Below are 16,711 nucleotides of genomic sequence, written 5' to 3' on the forward strand. Positions count from 1 at the left end.
TCTTCCTTTTTAAGATTTGACACTTCCTTCGCCATTATTTATGCTTCAGTCACAACGAAGCAAAAGTGAGAAATAATATTTAGAAGCAAGAAGAACCCTCTGTCGATTGATATGCGCTGACAACTACAGCTTATTTAAAGTTGAGTTAAGATGCCTTAAATGGATGGTGAACAGTTCCAGTGTTTTTTTTTTTATATTATCATTATTTTTTTTAATGCATGCAAGGATGAATTGAAGCTATTGATTATATATTGTGTGTGTGTGTGCTGTGCATGCCTTGCCAAATATGCGCTTATCAAAAGAGAAATCCATCCAGAGATGAAGAGTCGAAACCAGTAAATATTGAATTACTAGTTGTACCCGACGCGCGTTGCTACGCCAACAAAAAAATACATCATTATACTTATTTTCATGACAATCGGTTGAACGGAGCAGAAGTTGCTACTCTGCAGTGCCACCTGGTGGCGAGTGGCTTCAATGAGCATATTATGCACCTTCTCCGTGGAAAAATACATATATATAGCAATTTTCATAATAATCGGTCCAGGTATCAAGTAAAGCCGTGACTGTACTCAAATTTTGGACTCACGCAGTTTGCAAGATCAATCAATCGCTAAAAATATCAAATAGAAAAGTTTTAAATCCCCCCCGTTGCATGAAAAGCCATAAAACAATAAAGAAAGAATTTATTTGTTCAAACTCAAGAAAAATGGCAACAGCTAACTTCTCATCAATGAGATCTTTCACGCGAATTAATTTCTGCAGCCGATAATTTTATTCGTATTTATCCAATGGATTGTGACTTAAATTGGAATAAAAAAGGAACTATCGATCGGATTTTTTTCGAACTGGTCTATAAACATTCCCAGTACCAAAAATAACAAACGGTGCAAGTTTCAGCCAAATTTGCCGGGTAGTTTTTGAGTTCATGGATGACATACAGACAAACATTCATTTTTATATATAGAGATTTAAGATCTTGATTCCAACTTTTTGCTACATGTTTCTCTTTTTGCCAACCTACAACTACAAAAGCTATATGTAAGAAATTTATAGGTTTCCCACACAAAGTTCATACAGGAGAAAGTAACGTCGTGAAAAAAAAATGTTCGCGTCCTGATTTATTCTAAATTTGCTATTGTTTGTTGTCACGACACTTTGTTTGTATCTTGGCCATGATTAATTTTAAATTTACTAGTCGTTACAACACTTTGACACTTGATCAGGATTAATTCTAAATTTTTAAGTTCTCACAACTGTTTATCGTCTAGAGTAATAAATAAACGAATAAATATAAAGTAACAAACTGGTAGGATTTCGACCTAAAAATGAGACTGTTTTTATCAACAAAATTTTTCTTAAAAAAAATTCAACGACTGTAAAAACGATATCTCCGAAGAGAATTTTCAAGGACAGAGTCAAAAAAAAAAGGGCGTTCATAAAAACGCATTAAAAAGCTACTTTATGTTCAACACATTTCTCGATAATTAAGAAAAATTATTAACACAGCAATTTCGACGGCGCTGGCGGTGAAACTAACATTGTTTCCGACGGAAATTTTTCATCATTAGAGTCTGATATAAAACCTTTTATAAAAAGGCAAAAAACTGTTTTCTAAAATAAGTTTTTCTTAAAATGAAAACAACTACGCATCTTTGTCAGGAAGTACTTTTAATTACAAAAATCACAAAATAATAACCATCGTGAGAGCTTTTTTTTTAAAAAATGTATCACCTTAATATAAACAAAATTCGTTATCTACTTCATTTCTTCACTTGGATACCTGCGTCGTAAAATCATATTGAAGAGACCAATTTTAATTTTTTTCCTTATACGTTAACAGTACAGGGCCCGATTTAGCCATAGTAGGGCCCTTGGTCTGGAATCTATGCTGGTCCTCAACTCTCATATAAGTAGTATGAATAAAACTAAAAGTGCTCCGAAAAACAATAAAAAAAAGTTTTTAAAATAAAATATTTATTCCTTTTGTACAAACTGCAATAAAATTTTAAAGCAACAATTCAGAAATTTTGCTATGAAAATAAACTGAAGGTTTTATTTTAACCACAAATACAGAAAATATAGAAAAAAAAATAAGTCAGAATTATTTCGTTTTTTGTAATTTTATATTTATAACCCAGTAAATGCAAATTCTATAATATAATGAACTACAAAAAGAAATACGGACCCTTGAGCCTGGGCCTAATCTGGGCTTGTATATGTATCAAATAATCCATTAAACATATCAATAGAACTGTCGTTATAGGGAATTTATTAGTAAAAGAAGTTCAAGACAATAACATTGAATCATGAAGCTTTTGTATAACAAGGCAAAAATATGGTACATCCTATTAAATTATAGCTTTTTAATACTTTTTAGGCTGAAAAGGAAAATGTTTAGTTAATGTCGAAATTGTGATAATAAGCACGACTGCATAATGATGATTTAAATTATGCAGGTGTTAGAAGGTCAGTATCAAGTCGTTCCACTTCTGACGTCACCCAGATTAAAGGTCAAAGTGTTCGCTTTTTAACATTCTTATATTGATGACAACAAATCTTGAATCTTAATATTCACCAACGAAAACAGTGACGTACCTATAGTGTCTGAAACGCTCCCGGCAAACTTACTCCCACGCTCTACTGTAGCAAAAAAAAAAAAAAAAAAAAAAAAAAGAAGTGAATAATAACAATGATAATAACCACAATTTACCAGTAAAAATAAGCATTTTGCGCTTCTGAACCGAGAATAGAAAGTTTTCAGTTGTTATTATAGTAAAATGAAAGTTTTCTATACAATTATTCTTTTTTATCCTTTAACTTTTTAAAGATAAAGAAGTGAAAATGAATCTCTAGATAAAGTGGACTCAATCACTGAAGTCACACGATAAAAATAGGTAAACAAAAGTTTATATTCGTTAACTTACGGGTTTTTAAACATAGAACTGATAACTGTTTTCCTAAACGCTACTTTCCTAAATTAAACTGAAGCCAAGGTCTTTACTAAGTAATCAAAATTCTTTTTTTTTTTAATTTTCTACAAATTCAAATAAAATTGCACCAATCTTTGTCCAATGTACTTGCACTACTGAGTTCCCTAGATTATCTTTATCAATTTCAGTTTGTTAAACCTTTCTTTGGAAAAGATTATAGATCCTGAAAGGATTTGTTCCGGTAAAAATCTTGGCGAACAAAGCTCTTCTCATTTTAACTTTTTCAGGCACGATTGCTTCCTTTGAAGTCAAAAACTTTTTTATTTAATTTTTTTTCAGTCAATTGAAGCTACAGCATCAGTTGAGTTGGCTAAAAGAAAAATTAGAAAATGGTGGCTTCAAAAGAAGTCCCCGTGTCTCAAGGGCTTTAAGAATATCCGATCTTGTTATTTTTTAAAGATCTTGCAATAATTTCCTAGCATCTTTCATTAGTAGGGGAGCCCAATGAGGTTTTTTTTTGGGGGGGGGGGAGGGATTTACTCGAGCGCGTCAGGTGAGCATGGGGATACCTTGCATCCTGTCGAGTACCTCCAACAAATGCAAGTATGTTATGTAGGACCGTGTGTCTAGGAAAGTCCATCAGACTAGTAAAAAAGAAAACGATAGTCAGATATGTTTTAATCGCGTCAGATTTATGGAAGATAGGCTAACTACTAGCTAAAAAAACCCATTTAGAAAACAGGGTTACAAAGATGCAAAAAAAGAAAGAAAAAGTTGTCTTGACATTCTCGGGCGCGGATGCCTTTTTTTTTGAAGGAAATAATGCAAGAGTCATGAATATATATATATATATATATATATATATATATATATATATATATATATATATATATATATATATATATATATATATATATATATATATATATATATAATAAAATAATAAAAATCGTCTATGAAGATTTTGCAGCGTGCAGCTGGAGTGAAGCATGCGCAATAAGCGATTACAGCAGATCACATGACAACGCGCTTGACCACGGAGAGATGGAGGATGAATTGGAAGCGGAACATTTCATTTTGTAGTAGAAACGATCGGCAAGATTTTTTTTTTCTTGCTGTCAATTTAATAATACTCCTCCAAATAATTTTCAGATTTTAGGCTAGCATGACTGGAACATCAAGATGAACATTCTGTATAAAAATCTGACAAACGATGAGACGATTTTTTATTTATTTATTTTTTCATTTAAAAAAATTTTCCACGAGCTTGCGTCCCTTCCGAAACGTCAATCTTTTGAATTGGACTATTTTTATGCTAAACTTAACATCCCTGAGTATCTGACGCGCACTATTTTTTTTTTTTTCCTTTTTTCTACCTTTCAAGACGGCCACCTCAAATAACGCAAGTCAGCAAAGGATCATACCTTTGGTATGAGAGACACGTTGAAGCGTCTGTACTATTAATATATGACGTGTTCAAGTATTTCCATGTAATTGTTTTTACATGTTTGAAATACTGTAGACGGTTTCCTCACCACTGATACAAAATCCAACAGGTCCCCGTGATATTCCAGTAAATCACCGTTTCGCACCATGGGCTCCCCATCCCTTACTACATGATTCAATTAACAGAAATGTTCAACGCATCCAAGGTTGAGAGTTGGAAAAATTCTAAAGAAAGAAATTTTACGAATAGCGGGTCGTGTAAATTCGGGTGTGTCCTAAATTTAGTTTTTAAGTAGGTAAAAGGATTGAATACAGCACTTAATACTTAAAAATCAAAACCTTATTTTCTTTGAAAAGGGTTTAAAAGTAGAAAATATTAAAAAACACAATGAAGAATTGAGGCAGTGAGAAGCAAACGGATGTAAAAAGACATTTTTCAAGTTCTGAGTAAAACAAGTTTAAAGATGCGATTCCTTGAATTGAAATTTTTTCTACATCATGCTCTATAACAGCACCTATAGCTTGACCACGAAGAGAAGGCGGATGACCTTGAAGCGAAACCTCATTTTGTATCATTTGTAATAGGTAGAATCAACCAGAAAGCACCTAAAAGTGAGAGTCGTTTTCATTGATCCTATCTATCACAAAATAATTACAATCAATCTATTACAAACGATACAAATGATGTGTTTGCTTCAAGGTCAACCGCCTTCTCTTCGCGGTGAAGCTTTACCAGGCCTACAAGTAATCGCTTGACCCAAAACAAAGGAAAAGTTCACCTACCATTTGTACTGGTTATCTCCAAATTGTTAATTTCGGCGCTTTCATCTCTCTGCTTCTGTCTGCCTCAATCATGCTTTTTTAGAAATTAGAATAATGAGAAATTACTTTACTTTATTTAACAGTTCGTTTTTCAGCACTAGGAATTTCTATTAAATATTATCATAAAATACGAAATACATTTTTTTTAAATCTCTCAACTTCCCAAAATAAACTCATTTACTGATTATTTATTATTTTATAATTTTCATCTTGTTCCAAGCCTAGTGGCTCAGTGGTAGCGCTTCGCCCTTCCACGCTGCAGGCCTTGGTTCTATCCCCGGGTCAGGCATGGTCGATTCAGCCGTTCATCCTTTCAGTGGGTCGATAAAATGAGTACCATGCGTGCTTGGGGACTAAACCCCGTGGGTTCCGCGTTAGGCTGACCACCTAACCGGAACACCTGCCTAGCACCCCAGAGACCTTGGTCAGTAAGACTGACATGGGCACAGTACGCCTTGGCCCCCATGGGCTGTCGTGCCACTGGGTTTGGTTTGGTTCATCTTGCTCCATCTCACTCCGTTTTAAAAAGACGGAAATCCGTCAAACGACTGAAACTTTCACCTCTGACCCCATTTGCACAACTGGAAGATTTTTGAGGTGTGTCTTTTCTTATGATCATTCGATGAATGTGTTTTGTTTATAGTAACGGTACCGCTGAAGACTAAAATCGAAGGATATTGATTTTAATGCTTCATATGAGGCATTCGGAGCTGAAGTTGATTGAATTTATTTCGACCTGTATTTCAGCACTGAACGCTCTAATTAGGAACGTAACATTTCGTTGCCAAAGTCTACACTGCTCAGAGCAAAAATGGATCAATTCGAAATGAACTTGCTTTATTTTAGCTCATAATGCCTCATTTACAAACGTTATTTCCTTTCCAAAATCCACTACATTCAGAGCTAAAGTGGATCAATTAGAAATGAACTTGAGGCTGGTTAGGTGGTCATCTACACTTACTACTACTTTTGTCCGCGCAATGATTTTGCTGTCCCCCCCTCCCTTTATTCTAAATGATGTGCGTATTATTTGTTTTATTTGTTTATTTTTATTTTTTGCAAAATTACAAAAGCAGTCGAGAATGAATTTCAGCACATCGATATATCTAGAAGCAAAACAAAAATGTTTGAAAAGCTTGCATTCATTCTTGGAAAGTATAAAACTTTTAAACGAAAACCCTCAACTTCGTCGGTAAACTAATGGAAAGCCGCCATAATTACCATTTTTCAAGAAGTCATTATGCAAGAAACCTAAACAATTCATCACCTGAAACAGAGGCTTTTAATATTGCAACCCCTGCCTATTAAATATACTTCGTTGCCTGCCTTGCTACTCAAATGTAAAACAATTTATTCTTAACTGTTCTTAAACCAGAATATTCGAACTGCCATGTCGGTGAATTCATTGCTAACGAACTCCACCCTGATTTATTTTAGCACCTGCATGGTGATGTTAATTGATTTAAGACCACCTACTAGCATTTCAAAATGCTTATGCAAAATTTCACGACAAAATATATGACTGCCCCATTTGCATTTCATATTTCATTCACCAACTATAGCTTGACCACGAAAAGAAGGCGGTTGACCTTGAAGCAAAAACACGATTTGTATCATTTGTAATAGCTTGTTTGTTATTATTTTGGAATAGATCGGATTAGCGAGACCATGCCTCTTACTATTCGGTGTTTTCTGGCAGATTCTACCTATTCCCAATGACATAAATGATGTTTCACTTCAAGGTCATCCGCCTTCTTTTCGTGGTCAAGCTTTACTACGTTCTTCGAATAACAGTGCTGAAATGTTTCGAAGAGAAAAAGCAAACTACTTCTTCAGCATAAATGGGCGATACATTGCATTTAGCATCTATTAACATTATGTTCAAAGGCGGATTCAGGGAAGGGTCAAAGGGTCAGTTGACCACCCTGTGGCAAGAAATTTATTATGATTATTATTAAACCTCAATATTTTAGATTCAAAAAAATAGTACATGATATCAATGTTAACCTTTTTTTGCTTAGTTCTGTAAGGCATTTCTACTCACAGGGGCAAATCCAGGATTTTTTTCTCGCTACCTATTTTTGTGAAAGTATTGCATTATTCTATTTTTGTGAAAGTTTTTTTTTATCAGCATTGTTTTTGTGAAATTTTAGACGCATCCTAAATTTTGTAAAAGAAGTAGTGGAACAAGTGAAATTTTAGTTTGAAAAGTGTAAATGTCATCTAGTATTATTTTTAACAGGTTTCGTTTTTTTTTTGGGGGGGGGGGGGGACTGAAAACCTAAGAAGTACTAAAAATACCATCGTAATTTCAGCTTAATGGTCTATATACTGTGTACAATATAGGAAATTATGAGAAAAACTGTTCCTCAAAACAGATGTTTAAAGATTGCGATAATATTGCATAAATACACTTTGGTGTGAAACAGCTAAAAATTAGTTAAAATACTACAAAAAGGTTTCTATTTAAGCGATTGTTCATATAAACCTGCTTATAATTTTATTTTAGGAGTATATTTTGTTTTAAACAGAGACAAATTTTATATTTTAAAATGCGAATTTTTGTGAAATTTTCGATGTTTTTGTAAAGCTACTGATTTTATTACTTGATTTTTGTGAAAGTACCGATTTCAAAATAAGATTTTTGTGAAGGTACCGAAAAACGGTAGCAAAATCAGCCTGTATTGGGCCCTGACTCATCTGGTCATGACTGGGTTTGTTCACTGGGCTATTGCTATTTTGAGTTTTTTGTTCATTTTCAAAATAACAATCATCTCTTCTCTGATCAGGCCCGGCTGTAGGGGTAGGCGACCTAGGCAGCCGCCTAGGGTGGCAGATTTTAGGGGCGGCCAATTTCGAAATTGATTTTTTTTTAAAGTTTTTAATATATGTTTCAGTGCCTTAAGATACGCAGCTTTAATGTTAAAAAATAATAATAATTTAGAGTTTGTACTAGTGTTTGAATACGCAAAACATAGTTCGGAATTCAACTAGAAAATCAGTTTAATTTGAGAGGCGGCAAATTACGCGATTTAAAAGTCTTCGGAAAATATTAATACATGTTTCAGTGCCACAAGATGCGCTACTTTAATGTTAAAAAGAGTTTAAAGTGTGTATCAGTGTTTGGATATGCAAAAACCAATTTGGAATTTAACTACAAACTCTCTTTAATTTTAAGGGCGGCAAATTACTTGATTTATTCATCTACTAGCGGCTTTACACGGTCTGCATCGAAAATAAAAGTTAAGTAACGCGTGTTCAACAACTCGGCTCAAATAATAGAAGAAAATACATACTTTAAAATTTCCCGTCAAAAAATAATTCTCAAAGTTTGTTAACGGTTAATCTTTAAGTCCTGAATAAATTAAACGCAACCCTCCATTAATGCAACTAAAATCCTTGATTATCTTTTTCTAGAAATACATAAAAAAGGGCAAGAGAGACATTTTTACCTCAAAGCAAAAGCAAGAATTTTGTTTGTTCACAGGCGAGAAAAAAATGGCAACACATCCAAAATGATTTTATTCAAGTTAATTTAATCCGAGTTCGTTGGCAAACGATAAATTTCCGACTTGATATGGATGTTTTATTAGGCTTAACAATGCTTATAACTCTTTTCCTGGTGATTTAAAGCCTTGGTTTTTTTTTTTTTTTTTTTGAAATTCGAAGGAAGTAAGTCAACTTAAGGGGTATTTTTCGCGGACTTTCGAATGAGACCTAAGTCAAGTGAATCGGATCATTATTTCGGGTAGAAAGAGCCATTTAATGCCATTTTGCTCACAAAATGTTTGTGAGAATATATGAAAAACCTTTTCATATACATTTTTACGATTAAAAGTGTTACTTTTTACTAATTATTGCAGAAAAAAGTATCAACTATGTTCTATAGTTTTCATTAAGCACTTTTAATAAAGTGTATCTGAAAAATGTAACATCAAACATTTCATTTAAACACATTTCAGGCGTACTGGTTCTCCGCTCTCCTCTTTCATTTATTCCCCTTTCTCTAGTTCTCAGAAAATATGAAAATTGAATTTTTAGTACTACAATTTCGAAAAATTTAGGGGGAAGGAATCTCTGAACCTCTTCCGGTACCATCATTTAAGAATGCTCTCTAGAACATCAATTTCGAAATGTTTCCAGAGAGAGCCCTAGTACCCCCTTTTTCCCTGACATCACTAAGATTGTCTACAATTGCGTTTTTGGAATTTCAATTTCGAAATGATGTATGGGAGATATACGTAAATCAAATCGAAAAATAGATCAAATACAATTTCTGAGTCATATTATTTTCCATAACGGCCACAAATATAGTGAGTAATTGCGTTTAAAAGACATCAATTCTGAAAAATTTCCAGGGAGGGTATTCAAAACTTTTCACCCTTTAACATTACCATAGATCGTCAAAAAGAGTCGTCGTTTTTAGGAGTAGAATTTCGAAAATGTTTCCTGGGGAGAATCCCTGGACTTCTCTATTTCTACGTGCTCTATCTTCGAGTACTGACCGACCCCTTTCCAAAACCAGAAGTTTTATCACCTCATTCTCTCCATATAAAGGGTGTCCCAAAATTAACGCAAGATTTGAATTTGCCACCATTTTTTCCATAAATTGTTGGCAGCCATGAAAAAAGAACAATTTGACAGTTGAGAGTTTAGGGTTAGTAAAAATGGGGTGTTATTGTACCGTACAGCTAGAGAGAGAGTGAAACATTTCAATTACTGCATAAGGCATTTCCTAGTCGCGTACTCTCTCATTTCGGTGATCAGAATTGGCACCCTAGATCGTGTGATTTAATATTATTAAATTTCTTCTTATGGGGTTATTTGAATTCAAAGGTCTATGTCAACATGCCCACAACCACCCGTGCATTACCGTGTTGCGATACTGAGCGCCAATAACAGTAACTGCTTGACCAGCCTCAACTTTCATTATTTTTGAAACAAGTGTTCAATAATGAAAGCGCGTTATTGTATCGTATAACGATCCATTTTTTTAAACCCTAACCTCTCAGTTATCAATTGTTTTTTTTTTCAGAGATGCCAACACTATTTTGCACAAATGGCAACAAAATCAAATCTTGCGTTAATTTTGGGACACCCTTTACAACGTATACATTAGATATGATTGAAAAAATTGCTGGAAAAGAGAGAGAGAGATGGAGAGAGAATGATTGACGTCCATTTCAAATGAGGAAATCTTTTGCCCCTTCCCCCTAAAATTATTTTCTAGTTGCGTCATTGCTTCAGACACTTCCCTCCCCTCTATGAGCCCCTGCTCGACCTTGTTTTACACCTTGTTGTGCTACTGATTGCGACTTGTTTAGAGATTCCAAACCCGTCCCGCCATTGTTTTAAAAAATGATAGGCTTTTATTTATTCAGTTCTAAATGACAAATGGAAGAAAAGCAACAGTTTGAAGTAACAGGATTACTTTTAGTGTACCAATCTATCTGGAGTATTTTATTCCGGAAAACAGTTTTAAGACTGGGATATAAGTCATGATTTTATTAATTTGTTTATTACCGATTAGTATTTGAATAATTTACTTTACAACAAGCAATGGAGGGGGGCGGCAATTGTCAATCTCGCCTAGGGCGGCAAAACTACTAGAGCCGGCCCTGGTCTCTAATGAGCTATTTTATAGCAGTAATCTCATATATTCAATACATACGGTAACGCGAACAGCTTGTCTGACTTAAGAAATATGACTTTTGTGGGAATTTTAGGGAGTATGATCTATGACGCACGTTGAGCCAGAAAAATTTAGGTGAAGGGGGTAATTTGAAAAGATTTTGGGATCAGCTGGAGGGAGGAGTGCTCCGTAGCATATGAGGGGTGTGCCATCACCCTTGGGGGTATGGACAGGGACACACCTGCTAAACTGATACTTTCTTAATAACGCTGGCCATTTAAACTTGATGCCCCCTTACAAAACTTTCTGGGTCCATCCCTGATTATGTTGGATGTTTAATCTTGTTGTGTAATGTTTGATGTAAATCTCCAACATTAATCATTATGTTCTATGTTGGATGTCTAATGTTGATAGCAGCAAATCGGTAGTTCTCAATGGGTTGGCTTTAATAGTTTTAACGCTCATTTCATTAAAGTGAGTTTAAAAAGTGATGGACACTTTCATTAAATTTTTAATAAACCAGTTTCACTTTAAGCTTTTTCTTGTAATTAATCTCAACCTGGAGCAAGACTCGTCATTCATATAATTCAATGATGAAATCAATGGAAAAAAAAACACAAAAATAAACTACGGTCTGAATAGAAACGCTTATTGTACTTCACGGAAACGATATTATATAAGTTTTATGAGAAGACATTGGTTTCGATTTGAAAGTATATCACTCACTCCACAGCTCAAATAATACGAAAACACCTTATTTCGGTATCACATAATTTGAACCACTCCTAAAACGAAATTCCAAAACCAGTATTCGGATGTATAGTCAAACATATTTGATATACAGCCTCTTTTTATACTAATGGCTAGTCCTAAACACTTATGCCCCCGTGAAAAATATGGCCATTTTGACGTCAGTGAAAATATTTTTGTGGTCACTGTCCACGATTCAGCTATAAAGACAGCGAGCTACCAAACTACAAAGACAAAATCTGCAATCAGTTTTGAAAACAAAATAATGAGTAAAATAAGTTTATTTAAATCTCAAAACAAATTATTAACTATTTCAAAGTGAGGAAATGCATGATTTTGAATAATAGTCAAAAATTAACGTTTTCAATGTAATGTCTCAAAGTAATCGGCGAAGTATAAATAGACTATCAAAATGCACAATTCTTCACACAATGTGTGATTCAAATACCTTCGTATTGCGACCGTTACGAGGCAAGTGTTAGAACATATTTATTGAAAAGATTGCGTTAAGACTGTTCGGCTGAAGAGCTTTTTCTCACAAAAAATCAAAGTGAAATTATCTGCTCAAAGCACAAACTTAACGAGACTGAAATAAAACAAAGAGTTAAAGATGCTCTTTTTGTGTCAGCTGTAAATTATACCATGTTTTCATCATTGAAAAGATAAGTAGCAGGTTTCACTTTTTTCAAGTCCCAAAACGACCATTTTTCGCAGCCCTTTGACCCAAATCACAGGAACTACTATCAAAGAAAAAACGCATTACCTGCCCAAAGAGGGAAGAAAGAGTTCTTAATGATGCCATTGTTGCTTTGGATGTAGTCTACCAGAAGACCTTATAAAAAGAAAATAAATGTCGCCGCTTTGGTTGTCACTTTGTTTAACCCTTAGCGAATCTGTTACTATAGGCTTAACATGAAAGATAAACCAAAGAAATTTTTCCGTTCTCATCTTTGGAGGAGCCTTAGCGTCATGATATTTCTTTCTGCATTTTCATATAAATGTCGACACCATGCTAAACTAACGCGTGAAAATTGGCACTTTTCAGGAGAGCCAAAACACTGAATATAATTTTTCCCCACCTGACGCGTTTGGTTATTTTCAAAGTTTTAATTTTTATAGATAATTTTAAAAGTAAAAGAACTATCGTTGAATTAGTTATAACCAGTAGCCCTTTTTGAGTACTACGGCAAACATCGAATCTGAAAAACGCGATTTTTCGCATTCGTAATTTTAGCAAGGTGCCGACGATGTATTCTCACAGCTATGAAAACTTCTGTTTCATTTCTGCAGTATGACCAACTATTCTCAATTACCAGGTTGTAAACCTTGCCAAATAACCACAAAGACTGGTACTTTGGGCTTAATCCATCATAAATAAATATTTTATGAAATTTTCTTCGATGAATAAAACAGTAGGAGAATGTGGTGGGGAAAAGTGAAATGGGTAAAATATTTCTCACTGTTCGCATTGCAGAGAGTCTGAAAAAATTTCAATCTATGATAATAAACATACAGTTGATTCCAGTTGGAAAAGTTTCCAAAGATCAAGAATAATACAAAGCCGTTTTCATAATTTGATACTCAAATTGCAATATTTTGTGGCATCTATACTGTTAAAACCTGTGCACGTCTGTCTGTGTGTCTGTGTGTCACCCTATCTCCTTTAGGATGTCCTGAGGACAAAGCAATACAATCATCAATTGTTACCCGCCGCAGGCGGCATTGATCCACCGTAGGTGGCAAATGGGGTTGGGAAGCAAAACCAGCAGGGGGCTGAGGCCCCTTGTATTGAAAATAATTTTCGTAATTATAAATTGATACATTTTTTGTCATTAACATTTCAAATACTTATTGAAATATACTGACGTCCAATGCATAATTTTCTCATTAAATGTTAGGTACATTTTGTTTTTAAATGTATAGTACAACTTGTCAAGTAACTATTTGGTGCAAAGTGAAATAATTTATTTCCTTTATTTATTCATTCACTTATTAATTCACTTTCGTAGTCATTCATTAACTAATTGTTTTTCTTTCATTCATTCTTTCACTTATTTGTTGGTTCATTCACTTATTTTTTCACTCACTTGTTTACTAATTTATTCACGAATTGTTTCACTTATTTATTCTTGTACTAATATAACTATTCCTTTAAAGAAAAATATTTGTAACATTCATCAAGTAGACTATTTCCAATCATCCCACAATGCCCTACTATTCTGGCATTGTTATGCAGTTTCCTTATAGAAGTTAATATAAAGAATTATTGACTCATCAATGCGACAAATCATTTAGCATTTCAACTTCCCCCAATCAACCTCAATTGAAATTTGGCTTCAAGCCATCTACAAGGTATAATCACGATATGATTAGTTAGAAGAGCATTAGTTTTTTCAAACATTTATATGAAAATCTGTAAAAACATCGAGTAAAATTTTTTTTACATAGGCAATCAACGCATGATAGTTGAAAAGTAGTCAGGAGTCAATGCGACTCTAATACAGGCAAACTTGAAACATAATAGTTCAAGCCCAAGATTAATGTTATGTGGAAATTAAACTGTATAAAAACACTTAGGTGCCGTACTTACCAAGAGCTCCACTAACATTGCACTACTCGTCTGCGTACTGGAGCCCTGAGGAAGAAAATTAATTGTTAGATTTATATTCACTATAAAAACATTTCAGTCAGAATAATTGGTAACTTTGTGCTATTCCATTTCACTTTGCGCCAGTTTAATTTTTCTTAGCATATTTGACATAAGAAAAATAAATCTCAGTAAGTTAGTAGCAAGGTTATGATATAACTTTTCTACTCTATTTTAAAAAAAAGAAAAAGCTGCCGATGTTGCACACAACATCATTCAGTAAATGAAGGGTTTGCTGCCGAAAAGGAGTAGCTCCATTTTCAAAGTTATTGAAAGGTCGGCATTCGAGCTGGAAACACCAATCTACTAATTCCTTTATTATATGTTAATAGCTCCTCGTATATGCTCCTGAGTACAGCTATACAGGAAATAAAAGAGAATCTGATGAGGTATTTTAAGTTTTAATGCAGACCTTTCGCAAATTGAAATTTGGAGCTACAATTTTCTATTTTTGCTTCAAAACCCTTCAGTATTGGAAATACTGCATGGAAGCTATTTTTGAACTTCTTGAAAGTGCTCTTCAGACGTTGTAATATTATTCAGTAAGTAACACCCTATAGCCAGGGCTAAGGCTTTTCAGTTTTCAATTCTTTAAATGAAGTCGGTACCAACTAATTTTTACATTTTTACCTGCGATGTGTAAAACCAATAAGTATTCATGGAATTAATTTCAAAATTTTAACTATACGTGTTTTGCTAAAAAATTAAACTTAAAATTTTAATTAGATTAAAATTTTCTCAAACATCGTAACCGATATAATCTTGCATATCAATAGAAATAGTAGACAAAATGGCTGTAAAATGAGACCTATTTCTTTTCGCTATCTCAATTCGGAGCGCTGTTAAAAGCAATTCAAACAAACGCTCTCCTTCGTTTTTTGCTCCGCTTTTAAGGATTTTACAGCCCTGTATATAAAGGAAAATACACATACCTAGGTAAAATTTCATATTTTTCTTAGTCTGTACCTATCCTGTACTAAATTTCAAGGAAATCTAGATGGGGAAGTTTAAACACTGTTGATTTAGTGTGGAATGACCTTGCTTGGTAGTAGATAAAATAAACTATCCAAAGGCAAAAAGGGGCAAACACTTCTTGAGAATGTTAATCAGATAGGATTATCAGATGTTCTGTAAAGAACTTGCTTTTGTCTGAATGGTGAATGTCCAATTATAGATAAAGGTTGCGTTTCTAGCTAAAATCATCATTTTTAAGGTTAAAAAAACATCTTAGCAAATTATTTAAAGGATTTTCTTAGATTATTTTTACAAAAGATCTCATTAAAGTTTATTGACCAGTTTCAAATTGAATTGTAGCATTAATAATTAAAACTTTTATTTCTGAGAAAATAAAAGTTTTAATTATTAACGCAAGAAATACAGTGTATCAAAATAAAGTGTAACGAGCTTTTAAAGAGCTATTGAGATTTGGTTTTTGTTTCAACATAATTTGTCGTTGTCGTAGTTAGAAGGAGAGTAGGATTTGCACATAAAGATAGATAGGGGCACATGTGAGCACGGGGCGCATGTGCACATGGCATGTTTTACTAAGATAACGTCAAGCAAAAAATCTTGAAAAATTCTCAAGTAATGACAGTACTAGTCCTACATCTTGGCCAAACTTTTAGAGCAAAGCCAGTTTATGCTTTTGTGGTGTCAACTTCTTTGTTTTAGCAGGTGTCCTATATGTAATTTTATCGCTTTCTCCAAAACATGTTTTAAACTAACTAATAAGCAAAACTTCGTTATTGCAAACCATCATATGAACTTTCAAGTAAATTTATGACGATATATAAAATTTTTAATTAAATTAAAAATTCTTTATTTTTGAAAATTAGTTCTAAGGTAGATGACGGGGCACTTGTGAACACAACGTGTAAGGGCACATGTCAACAGTCCCCATATCCTCTCCGTAATATAAATATTAGTGTTCCGTTAAAGTGTTAAAAAAAGAGTAAATACTTATAATTATTATTTTGCTTAAATCAGTTACATTTATTGTTAATTACTATTAAATTGCTATAAATAAATTATTTATTTTATTATTCTTTATTTTTTAAATTCCTTTGTTACTAATTAATTCTACAACAATTTAGTGTCATAAATATTTACAAGAGAAAAGGGACAAAATATTTCCCTGTAATTAAAATATTAACTAAAAGTTTAAAATAATTTTAAAATGCATCATCATATTCTGTATTACGCACTACATAACAATAAACTTTACACAAGAAAATCTTATTTTTTAGTCTTTTAAGTTTTTTCTTGTCGATCCAGTGATTAGGACATGATGCAAAACTTTAAAACTTGACACTGAGCAGAGTTATATAATTCAAACAAAAATATTTTCTTATTGACAGTTACTGTACAATTTAAACTGATACGGTACAGGTTACAAACATTTCGATGTATGTGATGTATGCGTATTTGTTTCATAACTAAAAAGTTTTTCGTAGAAATATAATGCTTGTCCTGCATTTTTCA

The 16,711-nt window shown here is 33.4% G+C and overlaps 1 protein-coding gene across 1 annotated transcript in view; it reads right to left on the bottom strand.

The window, feature by feature from the left end:
- LOC129219328 (rho GTPase-activating protein 7-like) overlaps nucleotides 1-16,711 on the bottom strand; it is a 576,074-nt gene that overhangs the window by 412,837 nt on the left and 146,526 nt on the right. The window contains exon 3 of the mRNA XM_054853684.1: nucleotides 14,174-14,218. The gene's annotated coding sequence lies outside the window, so the exon portion shown is untranslated. The remainder of the gene's footprint in view (nucleotides 1-14,173; nucleotides 14,219-16,711) is intronic.

Source organism: Uloborus diversus, chromosome 3, assembly GCF_026930045.1.
Source record: "Uloborus diversus isolate 005 chromosome 3, Udiv.v.3.1, whole genome shotgun sequence".
Classification (NCBI taxonomy): Eukaryota; Metazoa; Arthropoda; class Arachnida; order Araneae; family Uloboridae; genus Uloborus; species Uloborus diversus.